We start from the raw sequence: 27,266 nt of genomic DNA, 5'->3' as shown, positions 1-27,266 counted from the left end.
GCTTTTTAAGCAACAGCACATCAAATGAAAAGATGCTCAGGATCTCTCATGATTAAAGAATGAAAATAAACGTAGACGAGGTGTTCCCTGGCTGCAGTGCTCAAAAAGCCTACAAAGAGTAACTGCTCAAGAGGGTAGGAAAAGAAGGAACCCTACTACGCTGTTGGTGGAAATGTAAATTGCTAACAGCCAGTATGGAGATAGTTAGGCAAGTTCCTTAGTAAACTATAAACTGGAGCCACTACGAGATTCAGCAACCCCACTGCAGTTCGTATAACCAGAGAATACCATCATTGGAATAAAACAGTTGCACCCCAACGGTCGTGGTGCTACTCTTTATCATAGCCAAGACACGCAAACAAACAAAATGTCCAGCGAGAGACGATTAGATAAAGAACTTGTGAGACCTATACTCCACGGACTGTCACTCATCCAAACAACAAAATGATCTCATGCTATTTGTAGCAACATGGATGCAGCAGTAGATGATCTCACTAATTCTGATAAGTTAGAGACAGAAAGACACATAGCCCAGCATATCACTTATATGTGCAATCTAAAAACGCATACCAAGAAGTAGTATACAAAGGAAACACAGATTCACAAACGGGAAAACGAAGGGTAGCGTTCCCAGAGGGGGAAACTGGGGATCGGGGAAAGATGAAGTAGGAGGTTGGGATTCACAGAAAAACACTAATATATAAAAAAGACTTCATCAACGACAACCATCCTGAGAGCACAGGGAACTCTACTCACCATTCTTCAATAACCTAAGAGGGAAAAAATCCGAAATACTACGGGTACAGCTACATATATAACTGCATCAAGTTGCTGTAGAACTCAAACAAACACAACATTGTATATAAACTATGGTGGAATAGAAAATAAATATTAAATTATAAAACAAGAAAAGGCAAGAGATGCCTACTCTATGACTCTCTGGCCTTGGTGAACTGGGGTGGTGTCACATCCCTTGAGCCTGAGCCGGCCTGGGGCCGCTGGCTAGAGTATGCTGGTGATTCGGGAGACAGGCGGGAGGACGTGCCAGCAGATCAGCGCCCCCTCAGACCTCTAGTGCCCATTCTCCTCTGCATGGGACCACAATCTCTCGATCCAAGTCGGCCCTCTTACAGCTAAGCCAAGCCTAGTGTACCCAAAGGATGGTGGACCCACTGGGAGGGAAGAGCTCGGAAAAGACACCGGATCTCCACGGGTACTGCTGGTGGGGTTCCCACCTCCAGCCTACTTCCTTAGATTCGCCTCACCTACGAACCACAGCACCTTCAGCATAGCATATTTGCACTGCTTGGGATTTGCGTGGGGTCGGGCAATGCGGGGTAAGGGTGAAGAGGAAAAGATACACAAGCCCTGCGGTGTGCTTTAACCCACGTTCGACTCCAATTTCCAACCCAACACCACAACTCCCTCTAAGGCTCTGTTTGCCCAAGTTATCAGAGAGGACACGAAGAAGTGCTGCCGCCTTGTGGCGCTTTCCCGAAACAACAACTTGGAAAACCTGTGCTCGAGGGCACTTAACATTCACAAGGCCTCTGACCTGCGGGGCTGCAAATGACCCTTGCCCACGAGAAATGTCCTGGGCTAGGTAATCTAAAATGAATTCAAATCAGGCCTGACCATCAGGCAGAAATATTTCAAGAGCCCAGTGGTACTCACACGCTTTTTAAAAAACAGCACATCAAATGAAAAGATGCTCAGGATCTGTCATGATTAGAGAATGCAAATAAACGTAGAAGAGGTGTTCCCTGGCTGCAGTCCTCAAAAAGCCTACAAAGAGTAAGTGCTCAAGAGGGCAGGCAGAAGAGGGAACCCTACTATGCTGTTGGTGGAAATGTAAATTGCTAACCGCAAGTATGGAGATCAGTAGGCAAGTTCCCTACTATACTAAAAACTGGAGCTACCACGAGATTGGGCAACCCCACTCCAGTTCGTAAAAGCAGAGAATACCATCCTTGGAATAAAACTCTTGCACCGCAATGGTCGTGGTGGTACCCTTTACCGTAGCCAACCACGCAAAAGACCAAAATGTCCAGCGATTGATGAATGGATAAAGAAGTTGTGCTACCTATACTCCCTCGACTGTCACTGATCCAGACAAAATGAACTCATGTTATTTGTAGCAACACGGATGGAGCAGTAGATGATATCACTAATTCTGGTAAATTACAGACAGAAAGACACATAGCCCAGCATATCACTTTCAGGTGCAGTCGAAAAATGGATAGAAAGGAAGTAATGTACAAAGGAAACACAGACTCATAAACGGAAAAAAGAAGTGTAGAGTTACCATAGGGGGGAATTGGGGATTGGGGAAGAATGAAGGAGGAGGTTGGGATTCAATGAAAAACATTAATATATAAAAAAGACTTCATCAACGACAACCCTCCTGATAGCACAGGGAATTCTAATCAATACTCGTCAATAACCTAACATGGAAAAAAATCCAAAATATTAAGGGTACAGCTACATATATAACTGCATCAAGTTGCTGTCGAACTCAAACAAACACAACATTGTATATAAACTATGCTGAAATAGAAAATAAATATTAAATTATTAAACAAGAAAAGGCAAGAAATGCCTACTCTATGACTCTCTGGCCTCGGTGAACTGGGATGGTGTCACATCCCTTGAGCCTGAGCAGGCCTGGGGCCCCGGGCTGGAATATGCTGGTGACTAGGCAGCTAGGGGGGAGGACGTGCCAGCAGTTCAGCGCCCCCTCAGACCTCTAGTGCACACTCTCCTCTGCATGGGACCACAGTCTCTCGATCCAAGCCGGCCCTCTTACAGCTAAGCCAAGCCTAGTGTACCCAAAACATGGTGGACCCGCTGGGAGGAAAGAGCTTTGAAAAGACACCGGATCTCCACGGCTACTGCTGGTGGGGTTCCCACCTCCAGCGTACTTCTTTAGATTCGCCTCCCCTACGAACCACAGCACCTTCAGCATAGCACATTTGCACTGCTTGGAATGTGCGTGGGTGAGGGTGGTGCAGCATTAGGGGGAAGAGGTAAAGATACACATGCCCTGTGGTGTGTGTTCACCCAGGTTCCATTCAAATATCCAACCCAACAACAAGCCTCGCTCTAAGGCTCCCTTTGGGCAAGTCACCAGATAGGGCACGAAGAAGTGCTGCCGCCTTGTGACGCTTTCCTGTAACAACAACTTTAAAAACTGTGCTCAAGGGCACTTAACATTCACAAGGCCTGCGACCTGCCGGCATGCAAATGACCCCTGCCCTCAAGAAATGTCCATGGCTAGGTAATCTGAAATGAATTCAAATCAGGCCCGACTCTCAGGCAGAAAAGTTTCAACAGCTCAGTGGTACTCACACGCTTTTTAAAAGACAGCACATCAAATGAAAAGATGCTCAGGATTTGTCATGATTAAAGAATGAAAGTAAACGTAGACGAGGTCTTCCCTGGCTGCATCCTCAAAAATCTTAAAAAGAGTAAGTGCTCAAGAGGGCAGGCAGAAAAGGGAAGCCTACTATCCTGTTGGTGGGAATGTAAATTGCTAACAGCTAGTATGGAGAGAGGTAGGCAAGTTCCTTACTAAACTAATAACTGGAGCTACCACGAGATTCGGCAACCCCAATCCAGTTCGTATAACCAAAGAATACCATCATTGGAATAAAACACTTGCACCCCAACGGTCGTCGTGGTACTCTTTACCATAGCCAAGACATGCAAACGACTGAAATGTCCAGTGAGAGATGAATGGATAAAGATGTTGTGCCAGCTATACTCCCTCCACTATCACTCATCCATAGAACAAAACGAACTCATGCTATTTGCAGCAACATGGATGGAGCAGTAGATGATCTCACTAATTCCGGTAAATTAGAAGCAGAAAGACACATATCCCACTATACCACTTATATGTGCAGTCTAAAATTGGATACAAAGGAAGTAGTATACAAAGGAAACACAGATTCACAAAGGGAACAAAGAAGCGTACAGTTTCCATAGGGGGAAACTGGGGATCGGTGACGGATGAAGTAGGAGGTTGGGATTCACAGAAAAACACTAATATATGAAAAAGACTTCATCAACGACAAGCATCCTGACAGCACAGGGAACTCTACTCAACATTCTTCAATACCCTAAGAGGGAAACGAATCCGAAATACTACAGGTACAGCTACATATATAACTGCATCAAGTTGCTGTAGAACTCAAACAAACACAACATTGTATATACACTATGCTGGAATGGAAAATAAATATTAAATTATAAAACAAGAAAAGGCAAGAAATGCCTACACTATTACTCTCTGGCCTCGGTGAACTGGGATGGTGTGACATCCCTTGAGCCTGAGCAGGCCTAGGGCCCCTGGCTAGAGTATGCTGCTGATTAGGGAGACAGGGGGGAGGACGTGCCAGCAGATCAGCACCGCCTCAGATATCTAGTGCCCATTCTCCTCTGCATGGGACCACAATCTCTAGATCCAAGCCGACCCTCTTACAGATAAGCCAAGCCTAGTGTACCCAAAGGATGGTGGACTCGCTCGGAGGGAAGAGCTGTGAAAACACACCGGATCTCCACGGCTACTCCTGGTGGGATTCCCACCTCCAGACTACTTCCTTAGATTCGCCTCACCTACGAACCACAGCACCTGCAGCACAGCACATTTGCACTGCTTGGGATTTGCGTGGGCGAGGGTGTTACAGCGTTAGGGGGAAGAGGTAAAGATACACAAGTCCTACGGTGTGTGTTCAGCCACGTTCCATTCAAATTTCCACCCCAACGACAAGACTAGTTCTAAGGCTCTGTTTGCCCAAGTTACCAGAGAGGGCACGAAGCAGTGCTGCCGCCTTGTGGCGCTTTCCCGAAACAACAACTTTCAAAACTGTGCTCAAGGGCACTTACCATTCACAAGGCCTCTGACCTGCGGGGCTGCAAATGACGCTTGCCCTGGAGAAGTATCCTGGGCTAGGTAATCTGCCATGAATTCAAATCAGGCCCGACTCTCAGGCAGAAATGTTTCAACAGCTCAGTGGCACTCACACGCTTTTTAAAAAACAGCACATCAAATGAAAAGATGCTCAGGATCTGCCGTGATCAGGGAACGCACATAAACGTAGACGAGGTGTTCCCTGGCTGCAGTCCTCAAAAAGCCTATAAAGAGTAAGTGCTCAACAGGGCAGGCAGAAGAGGGAACCCTACTGTGCTGTTGGTGGAAATGTAAATTGCTAACAGCCAGTATGGAGATAGGTAGGCAAGTTCCTTGCTAAACTATAAACTGGAGCTACCATCAGACTCGGCATCCCCACTCCAGTTTGTATAACCAGAGAATACCATCATTGGAATAAAACACTTCCACCCCAACGGTTGTTGTGGTACTCTTTACCATAGCCAAGCCACGCAGATGACTGACATGTCCAGCGGGAAATCAATGGATAATGGAGTTGTGCTACCTATACACCCTCGACTGTCACTCAACCAGGGAACAAAATGAACTCGTGCTCTTTGTAGCAACATGGATGGAGCAGTAGATGATATCACTAATTCTGGTGTATTAGGGACAGAAAGACACATATCTAGCATATCACTTTCAGGTACAGTCGAAAAACGGATACAAAGGAAGTTATGTACAGTGCAAACACAGACTCACAAACTGAGACACGAAACGTAGATTTACCATAGGGGGAAATTGGGGATCGGAAAAAGATGAAGTAGGAGGTTGGGATTAACAGAAACACCATAATATTTAAAAAAACGTCAACAACGGCGACCCTACTAATAGCACAGGGATCTCTAATCAACACTCGTCAATAACCTAACATGGAAAAAAATCCAAAATTGTTAAGGTACAGCTACATATATATCTGCATCAAGTTGCTGTCGAACTCAAACAAACACAACCTTGTATATACACTATGCTGAAATAGAAAATAAGTATTAAATTATAAAACAAGAAAAAGGCAAGAAATGCCTACTATATTACCCTCAGGCCTCTGTGACGTGGACTGGTGTCACATCTCTGTTGCCTCAGCAGGTCTGGGTCCCAATGCAGGAGTATGCTGGTGCTGACGGAGCCAGGGAGTGGGACGTGCCAGCAGATCAGCACCCCCTCAGACCTCTATTGCCCATTCTCCTCTTCATGGTAGCACAGTCTCCGGATCCAAGCCAGCCCTCTTACAACTAAGCCAAGCCTAGTGTACCCAAATGATGGTCGACCAGCTGGGAGGGAAGAGCTGTGAAAAGACACCGGATCTCCACAGCTCCTGCTAGTGGGGTTCCCACCTCCAGCCTACTTCCTTAGACTCGCCCCACCTACGAACCACAGCACCTTCAGCATAGCACATTTGCACTGCTTGGGATTTGCATGGGGTCGGGCAGTGCAGGGTAAGGGTGAAGAGGAAAAGATACACAAGCTCTGCGGTGTGTGTTCAGCCACGTTGGACTCCAATTTCCAACCCAACACCAGGACTCCCTCTAAGGCTCTGTTTGCCTACATTACCAGGGAGGACACGGAGAAGTGCTGCCGCCTTGTGGCGCTTTCCCGTAACAACAACTTGAAAAACTGTACTCAAGGGCACTTAACATTCACAAGGCCTGCGGGGCTGCAAAGGAACCCTGCCCTCCAGAAATGTCCTATGCTAGGTAATCTGAAATAAATTCAAATCAGGTCCGACTCTCAGGCAGAAATGTTTCAAGAGCCCAGTGGTACTCACAAGCTTTTTAAACAACAGCACATCAAATGAAAAGATGCTCAGGATCTCTCATGATTAAAGAATGAAAATAAACGTAGGCGAGGTGTTCCCTGGCTGCAGTGCTCAAAAAGCCTACAAAGAGTAACTGCTCAAGAGGGTAGGAAAAGAAGGAACCCTACTACGCTGTTGGTGGAAATGTAAATTGCTAACAGCCAGTATGGAGATAGTTAGGCAAGTTCCTTAGTAAACTATAAACTGGAGCTACTACGAGATTCAGCAACCCCACTGCAGTTCGTATAACCAGAGAATACCATCATTGGAATAAAACAGTTGCACCCCAACGGTCGTGGTGCTACTCTTTATCATAGCCAAGACACGCAAACAACCAAAATGTCCAGCGAGAGATGATTAGATAAAGAACTTGTGAGACCTATACTCCACGGACTGTCACTCATCCAAACAACAAAATGATCTCATGCTATTTGTAGCAACATGGATGCAGCAGTAGATGATCTCACTAATTCTGATAAGTTAGAGACAGAAAGACACATAGCCCAGCATATCACTTATATGTGCAATCTAAAAACGCATACCAAGAAGTAGTATACAAAGGAAACACAGATTCACAAACGGGAAAACGAAGGGTAGCGTTCCCAGAGGGGGAAACTGGGGATCGGGGAAAGATGAAGTAGGAGGTTGGGATTCACAGAAAAACACTAATATATAAAAAAGACTTCATCAACGACAACCATCCTGAGAGCACAGGGAACTCTACTCACCATTCTTCAATAACCTAAGAGGGAAAAAATCCGAAATACTACGGGTACAGCTACATATATAACTGCATCAAGTTGCTGTAGAACTCAAACAAACACAACATTGTATATAAACTATGGTGGAATAGAAAATAAATATTAAATTATAAACCAAGAAAAGGCAAGAGATGCCTACTCTATGACTCTCTGGCCTTGGTGAACTGGGGTGGTGTCACATCCCTTGAGCCTGAGCCGGCCTGGGGCCGCTGGCTAGAGTATGCTGGTGATTAGGGAGACAGGCGGGAGGACGTGCCAGCAGATCAGCGCCCCCTCAGACCTCTAGTGCCCATTCTCCTCTGCATGGGACCACAATCTCTCGATCCAAGTCGGCCCTCTTACAGCTAAGCCAAGCCTAGTGTACCCAAAGGATGGTGGACCCACTGGGAGGGAAGAGCTCGGAAAAGACACCGGATCTCCACGGGTACTGCTGGTGGGGTTCCCACCTCCAGCCTACTTCCTTAGATTCGCCTCACCTACGAACCACAGCACCTTCAGCATAGCATATTTGCACTGCTTGGGATTTGCGTGGGGTCGGGCAATGCAGGGTAAGGGTGAAGAGGAAAAGATACACAAGCCCTGCGGTGTGCTTTAACCCACGTTCGACTCCAATTTCCAACCCAACACCACAACTCCCTCTAAGGCTCTGTTTGCCCAAGTTATCAGAGAGGACACGAAGAAGTGCTGCCGCCTTGTGGCGCTTTCCCGAAACAACAACTTGGAAAACCTGTGCTCGAGGGCACTTAACATTCACAAGGCCTCTGACCTGCGGGGCTGCAAATGACCCTTGCCCACGAGAAATGTCCTGGGCTAGGTAATCTAAAATGAATTCAAATCAGGCCTGACCATCAGGCAGAAATATTTCAAGAGCCCAGTGGTACTCACACGCTTTTTAAAAAACAGCACATCAAATGAAAAGATGCTCAGGATCTGTCATGATTAGAGAATGCAAATAAACGTAGAAGAGGTGTTCCCTGGCTGCAGTCCTCAAAAAGCCTACAAAGAGTAAGTGCTCAAGAGGGCAGGCAGAAGAGGGAACCCTAGTATGCTGTTGGTGGAAATGTAAATTGCTAACCGCAAGTATGGAGATCAGTAGGCAAGTTCCCTACTATACTAAAAACTGGAGCTACCACGAGATTGGGCAACCCCACTCCAGTTCGTAAAAGCAGAGAATACCATCCTTGGAATAAAACTCTTGCACCGCAATGGTCGTGGTGGTACCCTTTACCGTAGCCAACCACGCAAAAGACCAAAATGTCCAGCGATTGATGAATGGATAAAGAAGTTGTGCTACCTATACTCCCTCGACTGTCACTGATCCAGACAAAATGAACTCATGTTATTTGTAGCAACACGGATGGAGCAGTAGATGATATCACTAATTCTGGTAAATTACAGACAGAAAGACACATAGCCCAGCATATCACTTTCAGGTGCAGTCGAAAAATGGATAGAAAGGAAGTAATGTACAAAGGAAACACAGACTCATAAACGGAAAAAAGAAGTGTAGAGTTACCATAGGGGGGAATTGGGGATTGGGGAAGAATGAAGGAGGAGGTTGGGATTCAATGAAAAACATTAATATATAAAAAAGACTTCATCAACAACAACCCTCCTGATAGCACAGGGAATTCTAATCAATACTCGTCAATAACCTAACATGGAAAAAAATCCAAAATATTAAGGGTACAGCTACATATATAACTGCATCAAGTTGCTGTCGAACTCAAACAAACACATCATTGTATATAAACTATGCTGAAATAGAAAATAAATATTAAATTATTAAACAAGAAAAGGCAAGAAATGCCTACTCTATGACTCTCTGGCCTCGGTGAACTGGGATGGTGTCACATCCCTTGAGCCTGAGCAGGCCTGGGGCCCCGGGCTGGAATATGCTGGTGACTAGGCAGCTAGGGGGGAGGACGTGCCAGCAGTTCAGCGCCCCCTCAAACCTCTAGTGCACACTCTCCTCTGCATGGGACCACAGTCTCTCGATCCAAGCCGGCCCTCTTACAGCTAAGCCAAGCCTAGTGTACCCAAAACATGGTGGACCCGCTGGGAGGAAAGAGCTTTGAAAAGACACCGGATCTCCACGGCTACTGCTGGTGGGGTTCCCACCTCCAGCGTACTTCTTTAGATTCGCCTCCCCTACGAACCACAGCACCTTCAGCATAGCACATTTGCACTGCTTGGAATGTGCGTGGGTGAGGGTGGTGCAGCATTAGGGGGAAGAGGTAAAGATACACATGCCCTGTGGTGTGTGTTCACCCAGGTTCCATTCAAATATCCAACCCAACAACAAGCCTCGCTCTAAGGCTCCCTTTGGGCAAGTCACCAGATAGGGCACGAAGAAGTGCTGCCGCCTTGTGACGCTTTCCTGTAACAACAACTTTAAAAACTGTGCTCAAGGGCACTTAACATTCACAAGGCCTTCGACCTGCCGGCATGCAAATGACCCCTGCCCTCAAGAAATGTCCATGGCTAGGTAATCTGAAATGAATTCAAATCAGGCCCGACTCTCAGGCAGAAAAGTTTCAACAGCTCAGTGGTACTCACACGCTTTTTAAAAGACAGCACATCAAATGAAAAGATGCTCAGGATTTGTCATGATTAAAGAATGAAAGTAAACGTAGACGAGGTCTTCCCTGGCTGCATCCTCAAAAATCTTAAAAAGAGTAAGTGCTCAAGAGGGCAGGCAGAAAAGGGAAGCCTACTATGCTGTTGGTGGGAATGTAAATTGCTAACAGCTAGTATGGAGAGAGGTAGGCAAGTTCCTTACTAAACTAATAACTGGAGCTACCACAAGATTAGGCAACCCCAATCCAGTTCGTATAACCAAAGAATACCATCATTGGAATAAAACACTTGCACCCCAACGGTCGTCGTGGTACTCTTTACCATAGCCAAGACATGCAAACGACTGAAATGTCCAGTGAGAGATGAATGGATAAAGATGTTGTGCTACCTATACTCCCTCCACTATCACTCATCCATAGAACAAAACGAACTCATGCTATTTGCAGCAACATGGATGGAGCAGTAGATGATCTCACTAATTCCGGTAAATTAGAAGCAGAAAGACACATATCCCACTATATCACTTATATGTGCAGTCTAAAATTGGATACAAAGGAAGTAGTATACAAAGGAAACACAGATTCACAAAGGGAACAAAGAAGCGTACAGTTTCCATAGGGGGAAACTGGGGATCGGTGACGGATGAAGTAGGAGGTTGGGATTCACAGAAAAACACTAATATATGAAAAAGACTTCATCAACTACAACCATCCTGAGAGCACAGGGAACTCTACTCAACATTCTTCAATACCCTAAGAGGGAAACGAATCCAAAATACTACAGGTACAGCTACATATATAACTGCATCAAGTTGCTGTAGAACTCAAACAAACACAACATTGTATATACACTATGCTGGAATGGAAAATAAATATTAAATTATAAAACAAGAAAAGGCAAGAAATGCCTACACTATTACTCTCTGGCCTCGGTGAACTGGGATGGTGTGACATCCCTTGAGCCTGAGCAGGCCTGGGGCCCCTGGCTAGAGTATGCTGCTGATTAGGGAGACAGGGGGGAGGACGTGCCAGCAGATCAGCACCGCCTCAGATATCTAGTGCCCATTCTCCTCTGCATGGGACCACAATCTCTAGATCCAAGCCGACCCTCTTACAGATAAGCCAAGCCTAGTGTACCCAAAGGATGGTGGACTCGCTCGGAGGGAAGAGCTGTGAAAACACACCGGATCTCCACGGCTACTCCTGGTGGGATTCCCACCTCCAGACTACTTCCTTAGATTCGCCTCACCTACGAACCACAGCACCTGCAGCACAGCACATTTGCACTGCTTGGGATTTGCGTGGGCGAGGGTGTTACAGCGTTAGGGGGAAGAGGTAAAGATACACAAGTCCTACGGTGTGTGTTCAGCCACGTTCCATTCAAATTTCCACCCCAAAGACAATACTAGTTCTAAGGCTCTGTTTGCCCAAGTTACCAGAGAGGGCACGAAGCAGTGCTGCCGCCTTGTGGCGCTTTCCCGAAACAACAACTTTCAAAACTGTGCTCAAGGGCACTTACCATTCACAAGGCCTCTGACCTGCGGGGCTGCAAATGACGCTTGCCCTGGAGAAGTATCCTGGGCTAGGTAATCTGCCATGAATTCAAATCAGGCCCGACTCTCAGGCAGAAATGTTTCAACAGCTCAGTGGCACTCACACGCTTTTTAAAAAACAGCACATCAAATGAAAAGATGCTCAGGATCTGCCGTGATCAGGGAACGCACATAAACGTAGACGAGGTGTTCCCTGGCTGCAGTCCTCAAAAAGCCTATAAAGAGTAAGTGCTCAACAGGGCAGGCAGAAGAGGGAACCCTACTGTGCTGTTGGTGGAAATGTAAATTGCTAACAGCCAGTATGGAGATAGGTAGGCAAGTTCCTTGCTAAACTATAAACTGGAGCTACCATCAGACTCGGCATCCCCACTCCAGTTTGTATAACCAGAGAATACCATCATTGGAATAAAACACTTCCACCCCAACGGTTGTTGTGGTACTCTTTACCATAGCCAAGCCACGCAGATGACTGACATGTCCAGCGGGAAATGAATGGATAATGAAGTTGTGCTACCTATACTCCCTCGACTGTCACTCAACCAGGGAACAAAATGAACTCGTGGTCTTTGTAGCAACATGGATGGAGCAGTAGATGATATCACTAATTCTGGTATATTAGGGACAGAAAGACACATATCCAGCATATCACTTTCAGGTACAGTCGAAAAATGGATACAAAGGAAGTAATGGACAGTGCAAACACAGACTCACAAACTGAGACACGAAACGTAGATTTACCATAGGGGGAAATTGGGGATCGGAAAAAGATGAAGTAGGAGGTTGGGATTAACAGAAACACCCTAATATTTAAAAAAACGTCAACAACGGCGACCCTACTAATAGCACAGGGATCTCTAATCAACACTCGTCAATAACCTAACATGGAAAAAAATCCAAAATTGTAAAGGTACAGCTACATATATATCTGCATCAAGTTGCTGTCGAACTCAAACAAACACAACCTTGTATATACACTATGCTGAAATAGAAAATAAGTATTAAATTATAAAACAAGAAAAAGGCAAGAAATGCCTACTATATTACCCTCAGGCCTCTGTGACGTGGACTGGTGTCACATCTCTGTTGCCTCAGCAGGCCTGGGTCCCAATGCAGGAGTATGCTGGTGCTGAGGGAGCCAGGGAGGGGGACGTGCCAGCAGATCAGCACCCCCTCAGACCTCTATTGCCCATTCTCCTCTGCATGGAAGCACAGTCTCCCAATCCAAGCCAGCCCTCTTACAACTAAGCCAAGCCTAGTGTACCCAAATGATGGTCGACCAGCTGGGAGGGAAGAGCTGTGAAAAGACACCAGATCTCCACAGCTCCTGCTAGTGGGGTTGCCACCTCCAGCCTACTTCCTCAGACTCGCCCCACCTACGAACCACAGCACCTTCAGCATAGCACATTTGCACTGCTTGGGATTTGCGTGGGGTCGGGCAGTGCAGGGTAAGGGTGAAGAGGAAAAGATACACAAGCTCTGCGGTGTGCGTTCAGCCACGTTGGACTCCAATTTCCAACCCAACACCAGGACTCCCTCTAAGGCTCTGTTTGCCTACATTACCAGGGAGGACACGGAGAAGTGCTGCCGCCTTGTGGCGCTTTCCCGTAACAACAACTTGAAAAACTGTACTCAAGGGCACTTAACATTCACAAGGCCTGCGGGGCTGCAAAGGAACCCTGCCCTCCAGAAATGTCCTATGCTAGGTAATCTGAAATAAATTCAAATCAGGTCCGACTCTCAGGCAGAAATGTTTCAAGAGCCCAGTGGTACTCACACGCTTTTTAAACAACAGCACATCAAAGGAAAAGATGCTCAGGATCTCTCATGATTAAAGAATGAAAATAAACGTAGACGAGGTGTTCCCTGGCTGCAGTGCTCAAAAAGCCTACAAAGAGTAACTGCTCAAGAGGGTAGGAAAAGAAGGAACCCTACTACGCTGTTGGTGGAAATGTAAATTGCTAACAGCCAGTATGGAGATAGTTAGGCAAGTTCCTTAGTAAACTATAAACTGGAGCTACTACGAGATTCAGCAACCCCACTGCAGTTCGTATAACCAGAGAATACCATCATTGGAATAAAACAGTTGCACCCCAACGGTCGTGGTGCTACTCTTTATCATAGCCAAGACACGCAAACAAACAAAATGTCCAGCGAGAGATGATTAGATAAAGAACTTGTGAGACCTATACTCCACGGACTGTCACTCATCCAAACAACAAAATGATCTCATGCTATTTGTAGCAACATGGATGCAGCAGTAGATGATCTCACTAATTCTGATAAGTTAGAGACAGAAAGACACATAGCCCAGCATATCACTTATATGTGCAATCTAAAAACGCATACCAAGAAGTAGTATACAAAGGAAACACAGATTCACAAACGGGAAAACGAAGGGTAGCGTTCCCAGAGGGGGAAACTGGGGATCGGGGAAAGATGAAGTAGGAGGTTGGGATTCACAGAAAAACACTAATATATAAAAAAGACTTCATCAACGACAACCATCCTGAGAGCACAGGGAACTCTACTCACCATTCTTCAATAACCTAAGAGGGAAAAAATCCGAAATACTACGGGTACAGCTACATATATAACTGCATCAAGTTGCTGTAGAACTCAAACAAACACAACATTGTATATAAACTATGGTGGAATAGAAAATAAATATTAAATTATAAACCAAGAAAAGGCAAGAGATGCCTACTCTATGACTCTCTGGCCTTGGTGAACTGGGATGGTGTCACATCCCTTGAGCCTGAGCCGGCCTGGGGCCGCTGGCTACAGTATGCTGGTGATTAGGGAGACAGGCGGGAGGACGTGCCAGCAGATCAGCGCCCCCTCAGACCTCTAGTGCCCATTCTCCTCTGCATGGGACCACAATCTCTCGATCCAAGTCGGCCCTCTTACAGCTAAGCCAAGCCTAGTGTACCCAAAGGATGGTGGACCCACTGGGAGGGAAGAGCTCGGAAAAGACACCGGATCTCCACGGGTACTGCTGGTGGGGTTCCCACCTCCAGCCTACTTCCTTAGATTCGCCTCACCTACGAACCACAGCACCTTCAGCATAGCATATTTGCACTGCTTGGGATTTGCGTGGGGTCGGGCAATGCAGGGTAAGGGTGAAGAGGAAAAGATACACAAGCCCTGCGGTGTGCTTTAACCCACGTTCGACTCCAATTTCCAACCCAACACCACAACTCCCTCTAAGGCTCTGTTTGCCCAAGTTATCAGAGAGGACACGAAGAAGTGCTGCCGCCTTGTGGCGCTTTCCCGAAACAACAACTTGGAAAACCTGTGCTCGAGGGCACTTAACATTCACAAGGCCTCTGACCTGCGGGGCTGCAAATGACCCTTGCCCACGAGAAATGTCCTGGGCTAGGTAATCTAAAATGAATTCAAATCAGGCCTGACCATCAGGCAGAAATATTTCAAGAGCCCAGTGGTACTCACACGCTTTTTAAAAAACAGCACATCAAATGAAAAGATGCTCAGGATCTGTCATGATTAGAGAATGCAAATAAACGTAGAAGAGGTGTTCCCTGGCTGCAGTCCTCAAAAAGCCTACAAAGAGTAAGTGCTCAAGAGGGCAGGCAGAAGAGGGAACCCTACTATGCTGTTGGTGGAAATGTAAATTGCTAACCGCCAGTATGGAGATCAGTAGGCAAGTTCCCTACTATACTAAAAACTGGAGCTACCACGAGATTGGGCAACCCCACTCCAGTTCGTAAAAGCAGAGAATACCATCCTTGGAATAAAACTCTTGCACCGCAATGGTCGTGATGGTACCCTTTACCGTAGCCAACCACGCAAAAGACCAAAATGTCCAGCGATTGATGAATGGATAAAGAAGTTGTGCTACCTATACTCCCTCGACTGTCACTGATCCAGACAAAATGAACTCATGTTATTTGTAGCAACACGGATGGAGCAGTAGATGATATCACTAATTCTGGTAAATTACAGACAGAAAGACACATAGCCCAGCATATCACTTTCAGGTGCAGTCGAAAAATGGATAGAAAGGAAGTAATGTACAAAGGAAACACAGACTCATAAACGGAAAAAAGAAGTGTAGAGTTACCATAGGGGGGAATTGGGGATTGGGGAAGAATGAAGGAGGAGGTTGGGATTCAATGAAAAACATTAATATATAAAAAAGACTTCATCAATGACAACCCTCCTGATAGCACAGGGAATTCTAATCAATACTCGTCAATAACCTAACATGGAAAAAAATCCAAAATATTAAGGGTACAGCTACATATATAACTGCATCAAGATGCTGTCGAACTCAAACAAACACAACATTGTATATAAACTATGCTGAAATAGAAAATAAATATTAAATTATTAAACAAGAAAAGGCAAGAAATGCCTACTCTATGACTCTCTGGCCTCGGTGAACTGGGATGGTGTCACATCCCTTGAGCCTGAGCAGGCCTGGGGCCCCTGGCTGGAATATGCTGGTGACTAGGCAGCTAGGGGGGAGGACGTGCCAGCAGATCAGCGCCCCCTCAGACCTCTAGTGCACACTCTCCTCTGCATGGGACCACAGTCTCTCGATCCAAGCTGGCCCTCTTACAGCTAAGCCAAGCCTAGTGTACCCAAAACATGGTGGACCCGCTGGGAGGAAAGAGCTTTGAAAAGACACCGGATCTCCACGGCTACTGCTGGTGGGGTTCCCACCTCCAGCGTACTTCTTTAGATTCGCCTCCCCTACGAACCACAGCACCTTCAGCATAGCACATTTGCACTGCTTGGAATGTGCGTGGGTGAGGGTGGTGCAGCGTTAGGTGGAAGAGGTAAAGATACACATGCCCTGTGGTGTGTGTTCACCCAGGTTCCATTCAAATATCCAACCCAACAACAAGACTCGCTCTAAGGCTCCCTTTGGGCAAGTCACCAGATAGGGCACGAAGAAGTGCTGCCGCCTTGTGACGCTTTCCTGTAACAACAACTTTAAAAACTGTGCTCAAGGGCACTTAACATTCACAAGGCCTTCGACCTGCCGGCATGCAAATGACCCCTGCCCTCAAGAAATGTCCATGGCTAGGTAATCTGAAATGAATTCAAATCAGGCCCGACTCTCAGGCAGAAAAGTTTCAACAGCTCAGTGGTACTCACACGCTTTTTAAAAGACAGCACATCAAATGAAAAGATGCTCAGGATTTGTCATGATTAAAGAATGAAAGTAAACGTAGACGAGGTCTTCCCTGGCTGCATCCTCAAAAATCTTAAAAAGAGTAAGTGCTCAAGAGGGCAGGCAGAAAAGGGAAGCCTACTATGCTGTTGGTGGGAATGTAAATTGCTAACAGCTAGTATGGAGAGAGGTAGGCAAGTTCCTTACTAAACTAATAACTGGAGCTACCACGAGATTCGGCAACCCCAATCCAGTTCGTATAACCAAAGAATACCATCATTGGAATAAAACACTTGCACCCCAACGGTCGTCGTGGTACTCTTTACCATAGCCAAGACATGCAAACGACTGAAATGTCCAGTGAGAGATGAATGGATAAAGATGTTGTGCTACCTATACTCCCTCCACTATCACTCATCCATAGAACAAAACGAACTCATGCTATTTGCAGCAACATGGATGGAGCAGTAGATGATCTCACTAATTCCGGTAAATTAGAAGCAGAAAGACACATATCCCACTATATCACTTATATGTGCAGTCTAAAATTGGATACAAAGGAAGTAGTATACAAAGGAAACACAGATTCACAAAGGGAACAAAGAAGCGTACAGTTTCCATAGGGGGAAACTGGGGATCGGTGACGGATGAAGTAGGAGGTTGGGATTCACAGAAAAAAACTAATATATGAAAAAGACTTCATCAACGACAACCATCCTGAGAGCACAGGGAACTCTACTCAACATTCTTCAATACGCTAAGAGGGAAACGAATCCGAAATACTACAGGTACAGCTACATATATAACTGCATCAAGTTGCTGTAGAACTCAAACAAACACAACATTGTATATACACTATGCTGGAATGGAAAATAAATATTAAATTATAAAACAAGAAAAGGCAAGAAATGCCTACATTTTACTCTCTGGCCTCGGTGAACTGGGATGGTGTGACATCCCTTGAGCCTGAGCAGGCCTGGGGCCCCTGGCTAGAGTATGCTGCTGATTAGGGAGACAGGGGGGAGGACGTGCCAGCAGATCAGCACCGCCTCAGATATCTAGTGCCCATTCTCCTCTGCATGGGACCACAATCTCTAGATCCAAGCCGACCCTCTTACAGATAAGCCAAGCCTAGTGTACCCAAAGGATGGTGGACTCGCTCGGAGGGAAGAGCTGTGAAAACACACCGGATCTCCACGGCTACTCCTGGTGGGATTCCCACCTCCAGACTACTTCCTTAGATTCGCCTCACCTACGAACCACAGCACCTGCAGCACAGCACATTTGCACTGCTTGGGATTTGCGTGGGCGAGGGTGTTACAGCGTTAGGGGGAAGAGGTAAAGATACACAAGTCCTACGGTGTGTGTTCAGCCACGTTCCATTCAAATTTCCACCCCAACGACAAGACTAGTTCTAAGGCTCTGTTTGCCCAAGTTACCAGAGAGGGCACGAAGCAGTGCTGCCGCCTTGTGGCGCTTTCCCGAAACAACAACTTTCAAAACTGTGCTCAAGGGCACTTACCATTCACAAGGCCTCTGACCTGCGGGGCTGCAAATGACGCTTGCCCTGGAGAAGTATCCTGGGCTAGGTAATCTGCCATGAATTCAAATCAGGCCCGACTCTCAGGCAGAAATGTTTCAACAGCTCAGTGGCACTCACACGCTTTTTAAAAAACAGCACATCAAATGAAAAGATGCTCAGGATCTGCCGTGATCAGGGAACGCACATAAACGTAGACGAGGTGTTCCCTGGCTGCAGTCCTCAAAAAGCCTATAAAGAGTAAGTGCTCAACAGGGCAGGCAGAAGAGGGAACCCTACTGTGCTGTTGGTGGAAATGTAAATTGCTAACAGCCAGTATGGAGATAGGTAGGCAAGTTCCTTGCTAAACTATAAACTGGAGCTACCATCAGACTCGGCATCCCCACTCCAGTTTGTATAACCAGAGAATACCATCATTGGAATAAAACACTTCCACCCCAACGGTTGTTGTGGTACTCTTTACCATAGCCAAGCCACGCAGATGACTGACATGTCCAGCGGGAAATCAATGGATAATGGAGTTGTGCTACCTATACACCCTCGACTGTCACTCAACCAGGGAACAAAATGAACTCGTGCTCTTTGTAGCAACATGGATGGAGCAGTAGATGATATCACTAATTCTGGTGTATTAGGGACAGAAAGACACATATCTAGCATATCACTTTCAGGTACAGTCGAAAAACGGATACAAAGGAAGTTATGTACAGTGCAAACACAGACTCACAAACTGAGACACGAAACGTAGATTTACCATAGGGGGAAATTGGGGATCGGAAAAAGATGAAGTAGGAGGTTGGGATTAACAGAAACACCATAATATTTAAAAAAAGTCAACAACGGCGACCCTACTAATAGCACAGGGATCTCTAATCAACACTCGTCAATAACCTAACATGGAAAAAAATCCAAAATTGTAAAGGTACAGCTACATATATATCTGCATCAAGTTGCTGTCGAACTCAAACAAACACAACCTTGTATATACACTATGCTGAAATAGAAAATAAGTATTAAATTATAAAACAAGAAAAAGGCAAGAAATGCCTACTCTATTACCCTCAGGCCTCTGTGACGTGGACTGGTGTCACATCTCTGTTGCCTCAGCAGGCCTGGGTCCCAATGCAGGAGTATGCTGGTGCTGAGGGAGCCAGGGAGGGGGACGTGCCAGCAGATCAGCACCCCCTCAGACCTCTATTGCCCATTCTCCTCTGCATGGAAGCACAGTCTCCCAATCCAAGCCAGCCCTCTTACAACTAAGCCAAGCCTAGTGTACCCAAATGATGGTCGACCAGCTGGGAGGGAAGAGCTGTGAAAAGACACCAGATCTCCACAGCTCCTGCTAGTGGGGTTCCCACCTCCAGCCTACTTCCTCAGACTCGCCCCACCTACGAACCACAGCACCTTCAGCATAGCACATTTGCACTGCTTGGGATTTGCGTGGGGTCGGGCAGTGCAGGGTAAGGGTGAAGAGGAAAAGATACACAAGCTCTGCGGTGTGCGTTCAGCCACGTTGGACTCCAATTTCCAACCCAACACCAGGACTCCCTCTAAGGCTCTGTTTGCCTACATTACCAGGGAGGACACGGAGAAGTGCTGCCGCCTTGTGGCGCTTTCCCGTAACAACAACTTGAAAAACTCTGCTCAAGGGCACTTAACATTCACAAGGCCTGCGGGGCTGCAAAGGAACCCTGCCCTCCAGAAATGTCCTATGCTAGGTAATCTGAAATAAATTCAAATCAGGTCCGACTCTCAGGCAGAAAAGTTTCAAGAGCCCAGTGGTACTCACACGCTTTTTAAGCAACAGCACATCAAATGAAAAGATGCTCAGGATCTCTCATGATTAAAGAATGAAAATAAACGTAGACGAGGTGTTCCCTGGCTGCAGTGCTCAAAAAGCCTACAAAGAGTAACTGCTCAAGAGGGTAGGAAAAGAAGGAACCCTACTACGCTGTTGGTGGAAATGTAAATTGCTAACAGCCAGTATGGAGATAGTTAGGCAAGTTCCTTAGTAAACTATAAACTGGAGCTACTACGAGATTCAGCAACCCCACTGCAGTTCGTATAACCAGAGAATACCATCATTGGAATAAAACAGTTGCACCCCAACGGTCGTGGTGCTACTCTTTATCATAGCCAAGACACGCAAACAAACAAAATGTCCAGCGAGAGACGATTAGATAAAGAACTTGTGAGACCTATACTCCACGGACTGTCACTCATCCAAACAACAAAATGATCTCATGCTATTTGTAGCAACATGGATGCAGCAGTAGATGATCTCACTAATTCTGATAAGTTAGAGACAGAAAGACACATAGCCCAGCATATCACTTATATGTGCAATCTAAAAACGCATACCAAGAAGTAGTATACAAAGGAAACACAGATTCACAAACGGGAAAACGAAGGGTAGCGTTCCCAGAGGGGGAAACTGGGGATCGGGGAAAGATGAAGTAGGAGGTTGGGATTCACAGAAAAACACTAATATATAAAAAAGACTTCATCAACGACAACCATCCTGAGAGCACAGGGAACTCTACTCACCATTCTTCAATAACCTAAGAGGGAAAAAATCCGAAATACTACGGGTACAGCTACATATATAACTGCATCAAGTTGCTGTAGAACTCAAACAAACAGAACATTGTATATAAACTATGGTGGAAGGGAAAATAAATATTAAATTATAAAACAAGAAAAGGCAAGAGATGCCTACTCTATGACTCTCTGGCCTTGGTGAACTGGGGTGGTGTCACATCCCTTGAGACTGAGCCGGCCTGGGGCCGCTGGCTAGAGTATGCTGGTGATTAGGGAGACAGGCGGGAGGACGTGCCAGCAGATCAGCGCCCCCTCAGACCTCTAGTGCCCATTCTCCTCTGCATGGGACCACAATCTCTCGATCCAAGTCGGCCCTCTTACAGCTAAGCCAAGCCTAGTGTACCCAAAGGATGGTGGACCCACTGGGAGGGAAGAGCTCGGAAAAGACACCGGATCTCCACGGGTACTGCTGGTGGGGTTCCCACCTCCAGCCTACTTCCTTAGATTCGCCTCACCTACGAACCACAGCACCTTCAACATAGCATATTTGCACTGCTTGGGATTTGCGTGGGGTCGGGCAATGCAGGGTAAGGGTGAAGAGGAAAAGATACACAAGCCCTGCGGTGTGCTTTAACCCACGTTCGACTCCAATTTCCAACCCAACACCACAACTCCCTCTAAGGCTCTGTTTGCCCAAGTTATCAGAGAGGACACGAAGAAGTGCTGCCGCCTTGTGGCGCTTTCCCGAAACAACAACTTGGAAAACCTGTGCTCGAGGGCACTTACCATTCACAAGGCCTCTGACCTGCGGGGCTGCAAATAACGCTTGCCCTGGAGAAGTATCCTGGGCTAGGTAATCTGCCATGAATTCAAATCAGGCCCGACTCTCAGGCAGAAATGTTTCAACAGCTCAGTGGCACTCACACGCTTTTTAAAAAACAGCACATCAAATGAAAAGATGCTCAGGATCTGCCGTGATCAGGGAACGCACATAAACGTAGACGAGGTGTTCCCTGGCTGCAGTCCTCAAAAAGCCTACAAAGAGTAAGTGCTCAAGAGGGCAGGCAGAAGAGGGAACCCTACTGTGCTGTTGGTGGAAATGTAAATTGCTAACAGCCAGTATGGAGATCAGTAGGCAAGTTCCCTACTATACTAAAAACTGGAGCTACCACGAGATTGGGCAACCCCACTCCAATTCGTAAAAGCAGAGAATACCATCCTTGGAATAAAACTCTTGCACCGCAATGGTCGTGGTGGTACCCTTTACCGTAGCCAACCACGCAAAAGACCAAAATGTCCAGCGATTGATGAATGGATAAAGAAGTTGTGCTACCTATACTCCCTCGACTGTCACTGATCCAGACAAAATGAACTCATGTTATTTGTAGCAACACGGATGGAGCAGTAGATGATATCACTAATTCTGGTAAATTACAGACAGAAAGACACATAGCCCAGCATATCACTTTCAGGTGCAGTCGAAAAATGGATAGAAAGGAAGTAATGTACAAAGGAAACACAGACTCATAAACGGAATAAAGAAGTGTAGAGTTACCATAGGGGGGAATTGGGGATTGGGGAAGAATGAAGGAGGAGGTTGGGATTCAATGAAAAACATTAATATATAAAAAAGACTTCATCAATGACAACCCTCCTGATAGCACAGGGAATTCTAATCAATACTCGTCAATAACCTAACATGGAAAAAAATCCAAAATATTAAGGGTACAGCTACATAAATAACTGCATCAAGTTGCTGTCGAACTCAAACAAACACAACATTGTATATAAACTATGCTGAAATAGAAAATAAATATTAAATTATTAAACAAGAAAAGGCAAGAAATGCCTACTCTATGACTCTCTGGCCTCGGTGAACTGGGATGGTGTCACATCCCTTGAGCCTGAGCAGGCCTGGGGCCCCTGGCTGGAATATGCTGGTGACTAGGCAGCTAGGGGGGAGGACGTGCCAGCAGTTCAGCGCCCCCTCAGACCTCTAGTGCACACTCTCCTCTGCATGGGACCACAGTCTCTCGATCCAAGCCGGCCCTCTTACAGCTAAGCCAAGCCTAGTGTACCCAAAACATGGTGGACCCGCTGGGAGGAAAGAGCTTTGAAAAGACACCAGATCTCCACGGCTACTGCTGGTGGGGTTCCCACCTCCAGCGTACTTCTTTAGATTCGCCTCCCCTACGAACCACAGCATCTTCAGCATAGCACATTTGCACTGCTTGGAATGTGCGTGGGTGAGGGTGGTGCAGCGTTAGGGGGAAGAGGTAAAGATACACATGCCCTGTGGTGTGTGTTCACCCAGGTTCCATTCAAATATCCAACCCAACAACAAGCCTCGCTCTAAGGCTCCCTTTGGGCAAGTCACCAGATAGGGCACGAAGAAGTGCTGCCGCCTTGTGACGCTTTCCTGTAACAACAACTTTAAAAACTGTGCTCAAGGGCACTTAACATTCACAAGGCCTGCGACCTGCCGGCATGCAAATGACCCCTGCCCTCAAGAAATGTCCATGGCTAGGTAATCTGAAATGAATTCAAATCAGGCCCGAATCTCAGGCAGAATGGTTTCAACAGCTCAGTGGTACTCACACGCTTTTTAAAAGACAGCACATCAAATGAAAAGATGCTCAGGATTTGTCATGATTAAAGAATGAAAGTAAACGTAGACGAGGTCTTCCCTGGCTGCATCCTCAAAAATCTTAAAAAGAGTAAGTGCTCAAGAGGGCAGGCAGAAAAGGGAAGCCTACTATGCTGTTGGTGGGAATGTAAATTGCTAACAGCTAGTATGGAGAGAGGTAGTCAAGTTCCTTACTAAACTAATAACTGGAGCTACCACGAGATTCGGCAACCCCAATCCAGTTCGTATAACCAAAGAATACCATCATTGGAATAAAACACTTGCACCCCAACGGTCGTCGTGGTACTCTTTACCATAGCCAAGACATGCAAACGACTGAAATGTCCAGTGAGAGATGAATGGATAAAGATGTTGTGCTACCTATACTCCCTCCACTATCACTCATCCATAGAACAAAACGAACTCATGCTATTTGCAGCAACATGGATGGAGCAGTAGATGATCTCACTAATTCCGGTAAATTAGAAGCAGAAAGACACATATCCCACTATACCACTTATATGTGCAGTCTAAAATTGGATACAAAGGAAGTAGTATACAAAGGAAACACAGATTCACAAAGGGAACAAAGAAGCGTACAGTTTCCATAGGGGGAAACTGGGGATCGGTGACGGATGAAGTAGGAGGTTGGGATTCACAGAAAAACACTAATATATGAAAAAGACTTCATCAACGACAACCATCCTGAGAGCACAGGGAACTCTACTCAACATTCTTCAATACCCTAAGAGGGAAACGAATCCGAAATACTACAGGTACAGCTACATATATAACTGCATCAAGTTGCTGTAGAACTCAAACAAACACAACATTGTATATACACTATGCTGGAATGGAAAATAAATATTAAATTATAAAACAAGAAAAGGCAAGAGATGCCTACACTATGACTCTCTGGCCTCGGTGAACTGGGATGGTGTGACATCCCTTGAGCCTGAGCAGGCCTGGGGCCCCTGGCTAGAGTATGCTGCTGATTAGGGAGACAGGGGGGAGGACGTGCCAGCAGATCAGCACCGCCTCAGATATCTAGTGCCCATTCTCCTCTGCATGGGACCACAATCTCTAGATCCAAGCCGACCCTCTTACAGATAAGCCAAGCCTAGTGTACCCAAAGGATGGTGGACTCGCTCGGAGGGAAGAGCTGTGAAAACACACCGGATCTCCACGGCTACTCCTGGTGGGATTCCCACCTCCAGACTACTTCCTTAGATTCGCCTCACCTACGAACCACAGCACCTGCAGCACAGCACATTTGCACTGCTTGGGATTTGCGTGGGCGAGGGTGTTACAGCGTTAGGGAGAAGAGGTAAAGATACACAAGTCCTACGGTGTGTGTTCAGCCACGTTCCATTCAAATTTCCACCCCAACGACAAGACTAGTTCTAAGGCTCTGTTTGCCCAAGTTACCAGAGAGGGCACGAAGCAGTGCTGCCGCCTTGTGGCGCTTTCCCGAAACAACAATTTTCAAAACTGTGCTCAAGGGCACTTACCATTCACAAGGCCTCTGACCTGCGGGGCTGCAAATGACGCTTGCCCTGGAGAAGTATCCTGGGCTAGGTAATCTGCCATGAATTCAAATCAGGCCCAACTCTCAGGCAGAAATGTTTCAACAGCTCAGTGGCACTCACACGCTTTTTAAAAAACAGCACATCAAATGAAAAGATGCTCAGGATCTGCCGTGATCAGGGAACGCACATAAACGTAGACGAGGTGCTCCCTGGCTGCAGTCCTCAAAAAGCCTATAAAGAGTAGGTGCTCAACAGGGCAGGCAGAAGAGGGAACCCTACTATGCTGTTGGTGGAAATGTAAATTGCTAACAGCCAGTATGGAGATAGGTAGGCAAGTTCCTTGCTAAACTATAAACTGGAGCTACCATCAGACTCGGCATCCCCACTCCAGTTTGTATAACCAGAGAATACCATCATTGGAATAAAACACTTCCACCCCAACGGTTGTTGTGGTACTCTTTACCATAGCCAAGCCACGCAGATGACTGACATGTCCAGCGGGAAATGAATGGATAATGAAGTTGTGCTACCTATACTCCCTCGACTGTCACTCAACCAGGGAACAAAATGAACTCGTGGTCTTTGTAGCAACATGGATGGAGCAGTAGATGATATCACTAATTCTGGTATATTAGGGACAGAAAGACACATATCCAGCATATCACTTTCAGGTACAGTCGAAAAATGGATACAAAGGAAGTAATGGACAGTGCAAACACAGACTCACAAACTGAGACACGAAACGTAGATTTACCATAGGGGGAAATTGGGGATCGGAAAAAGATGAAGTAGGAGGTTGGGATTAACAGAAACACCCTAATATTTAAAAAAAGTCAACAACGGCGACCCTACTAATAGCACAGGGATCTCTAATCAACACTCGTCAATAACCTAACATGGAAAAAAATCCAAAATTGTAAAGGTACAGCTACATATATATCTGCATCAAGTTGCTGTCGAACTCAAACAAACACAACCTTGTATATACACTATGCTGAAATAGAAAATAAGTATTAAATTATAAAACAAGAAAAAGGCAAGAAATGCCTACTATATTACCCTCAGGCCTCTGTGACGTGGACTGGTGTCACATCTCTGTTGCCTCAGCAGGCCTGGGTCCCAATGCAGGAGTATGCTGGTGCTGAGGGAGCCAGGGAGGGGGACGTGCCAGCAGATCAGCACCCCCTCAGACCTCTATTGCCCATTCTCCTCTGCATGGAAGCACAGTCTCCCAATCCAAGCCAGCCCTCTTACAACTAAGCCAAGCCTAGTGTACCCAAATGATGGTCGACCAGCTGGGAGGGAAGAGCTGTGAAAAGACACCGGATCTCCACAGCTCCTGCTAGTGGGGTTCCCACCTCCAGCCTACTTCCTCAGACTCGCCCCACCTACGAACCACAGCACCTTCAGCATAGCACATTTGCACTGCTTGGGATTTGTGTGGGGTCGGGCAGTGCAGGGTAAGGGTGAAGAGGAAAAGATACACAAGCTCTGCGGTGTGCGTTCAGCCACGTTGGACTCCAATTTCCAACCCAACACCAGGACTCCCTCTAAGGCTCTGTTTGCCTACATTACCAGGGAGGACACGGAGAAGTGCTGCCGCCTTGTGGCGCTTTCCCGTAACAACAACTTGAAAAACTCTACTCAAGGGCACTTAACATTAACAAGGCCTGCGGGGCTGCAAAGGAACCCTGCCCTCCAGAAATGTCCTATGCTAGGTAATCTGAAATAAATTCAAATCAGGTCCGACTCTCAGGCAGAAATGTTTCAAGAGCCCAGTGGTACTCACACGCTTTTTAAACAACAGCACATCAAATGAAAAGATGCTCAGGATCTCTCATGATTAAAGAATGAAAATAAACGTAGACGAGGTGTTCCCTGGCTGCAGTGCTCAAAAAGCCTACAAAGAGTAACTGCTCAAGAGGGTAGGAAAAGAAGGAACCCTACTACACTGTTGGTGGAAATGTAAATTGCTAACAGCCAGTATGGAGATAGTTAGGCAAGTTCCTTAGTAAACTATAAACTGGAGCTACTACGAGATTCAGCAACACCACTGCAGTTCGTATAACCAGAGAATACCATCATTGGAATAAAACAGTTGCACCCCAACGGTCGTGGTGCTACTCTTTATCATAGCCAAGACACGCAAACAAACAAAATGTCCAGCGAGAGACGATTAGATAAAGAACTTGTGAGACCTATACTCCACGGACTGTCACTCATCCAAACAACAAAATGATCTCATGCTATTTGTAGCAACATGGATGCAGCA

The sequence above is a fragment of the Eschrichtius robustus genome, chromosome 12, assembly GCF_028021215.1.
Source record: "Eschrichtius robustus isolate mEscRob2 chromosome 12, mEscRob2.pri, whole genome shotgun sequence".
NCBI classification, from domain to species: Eukaryota; Metazoa; Chordata; class Mammalia; order Artiodactyla; family Eschrichtiidae; genus Eschrichtius; species Eschrichtius robustus.
This window is presented reverse-complemented; position numbering follows the sequence as displayed.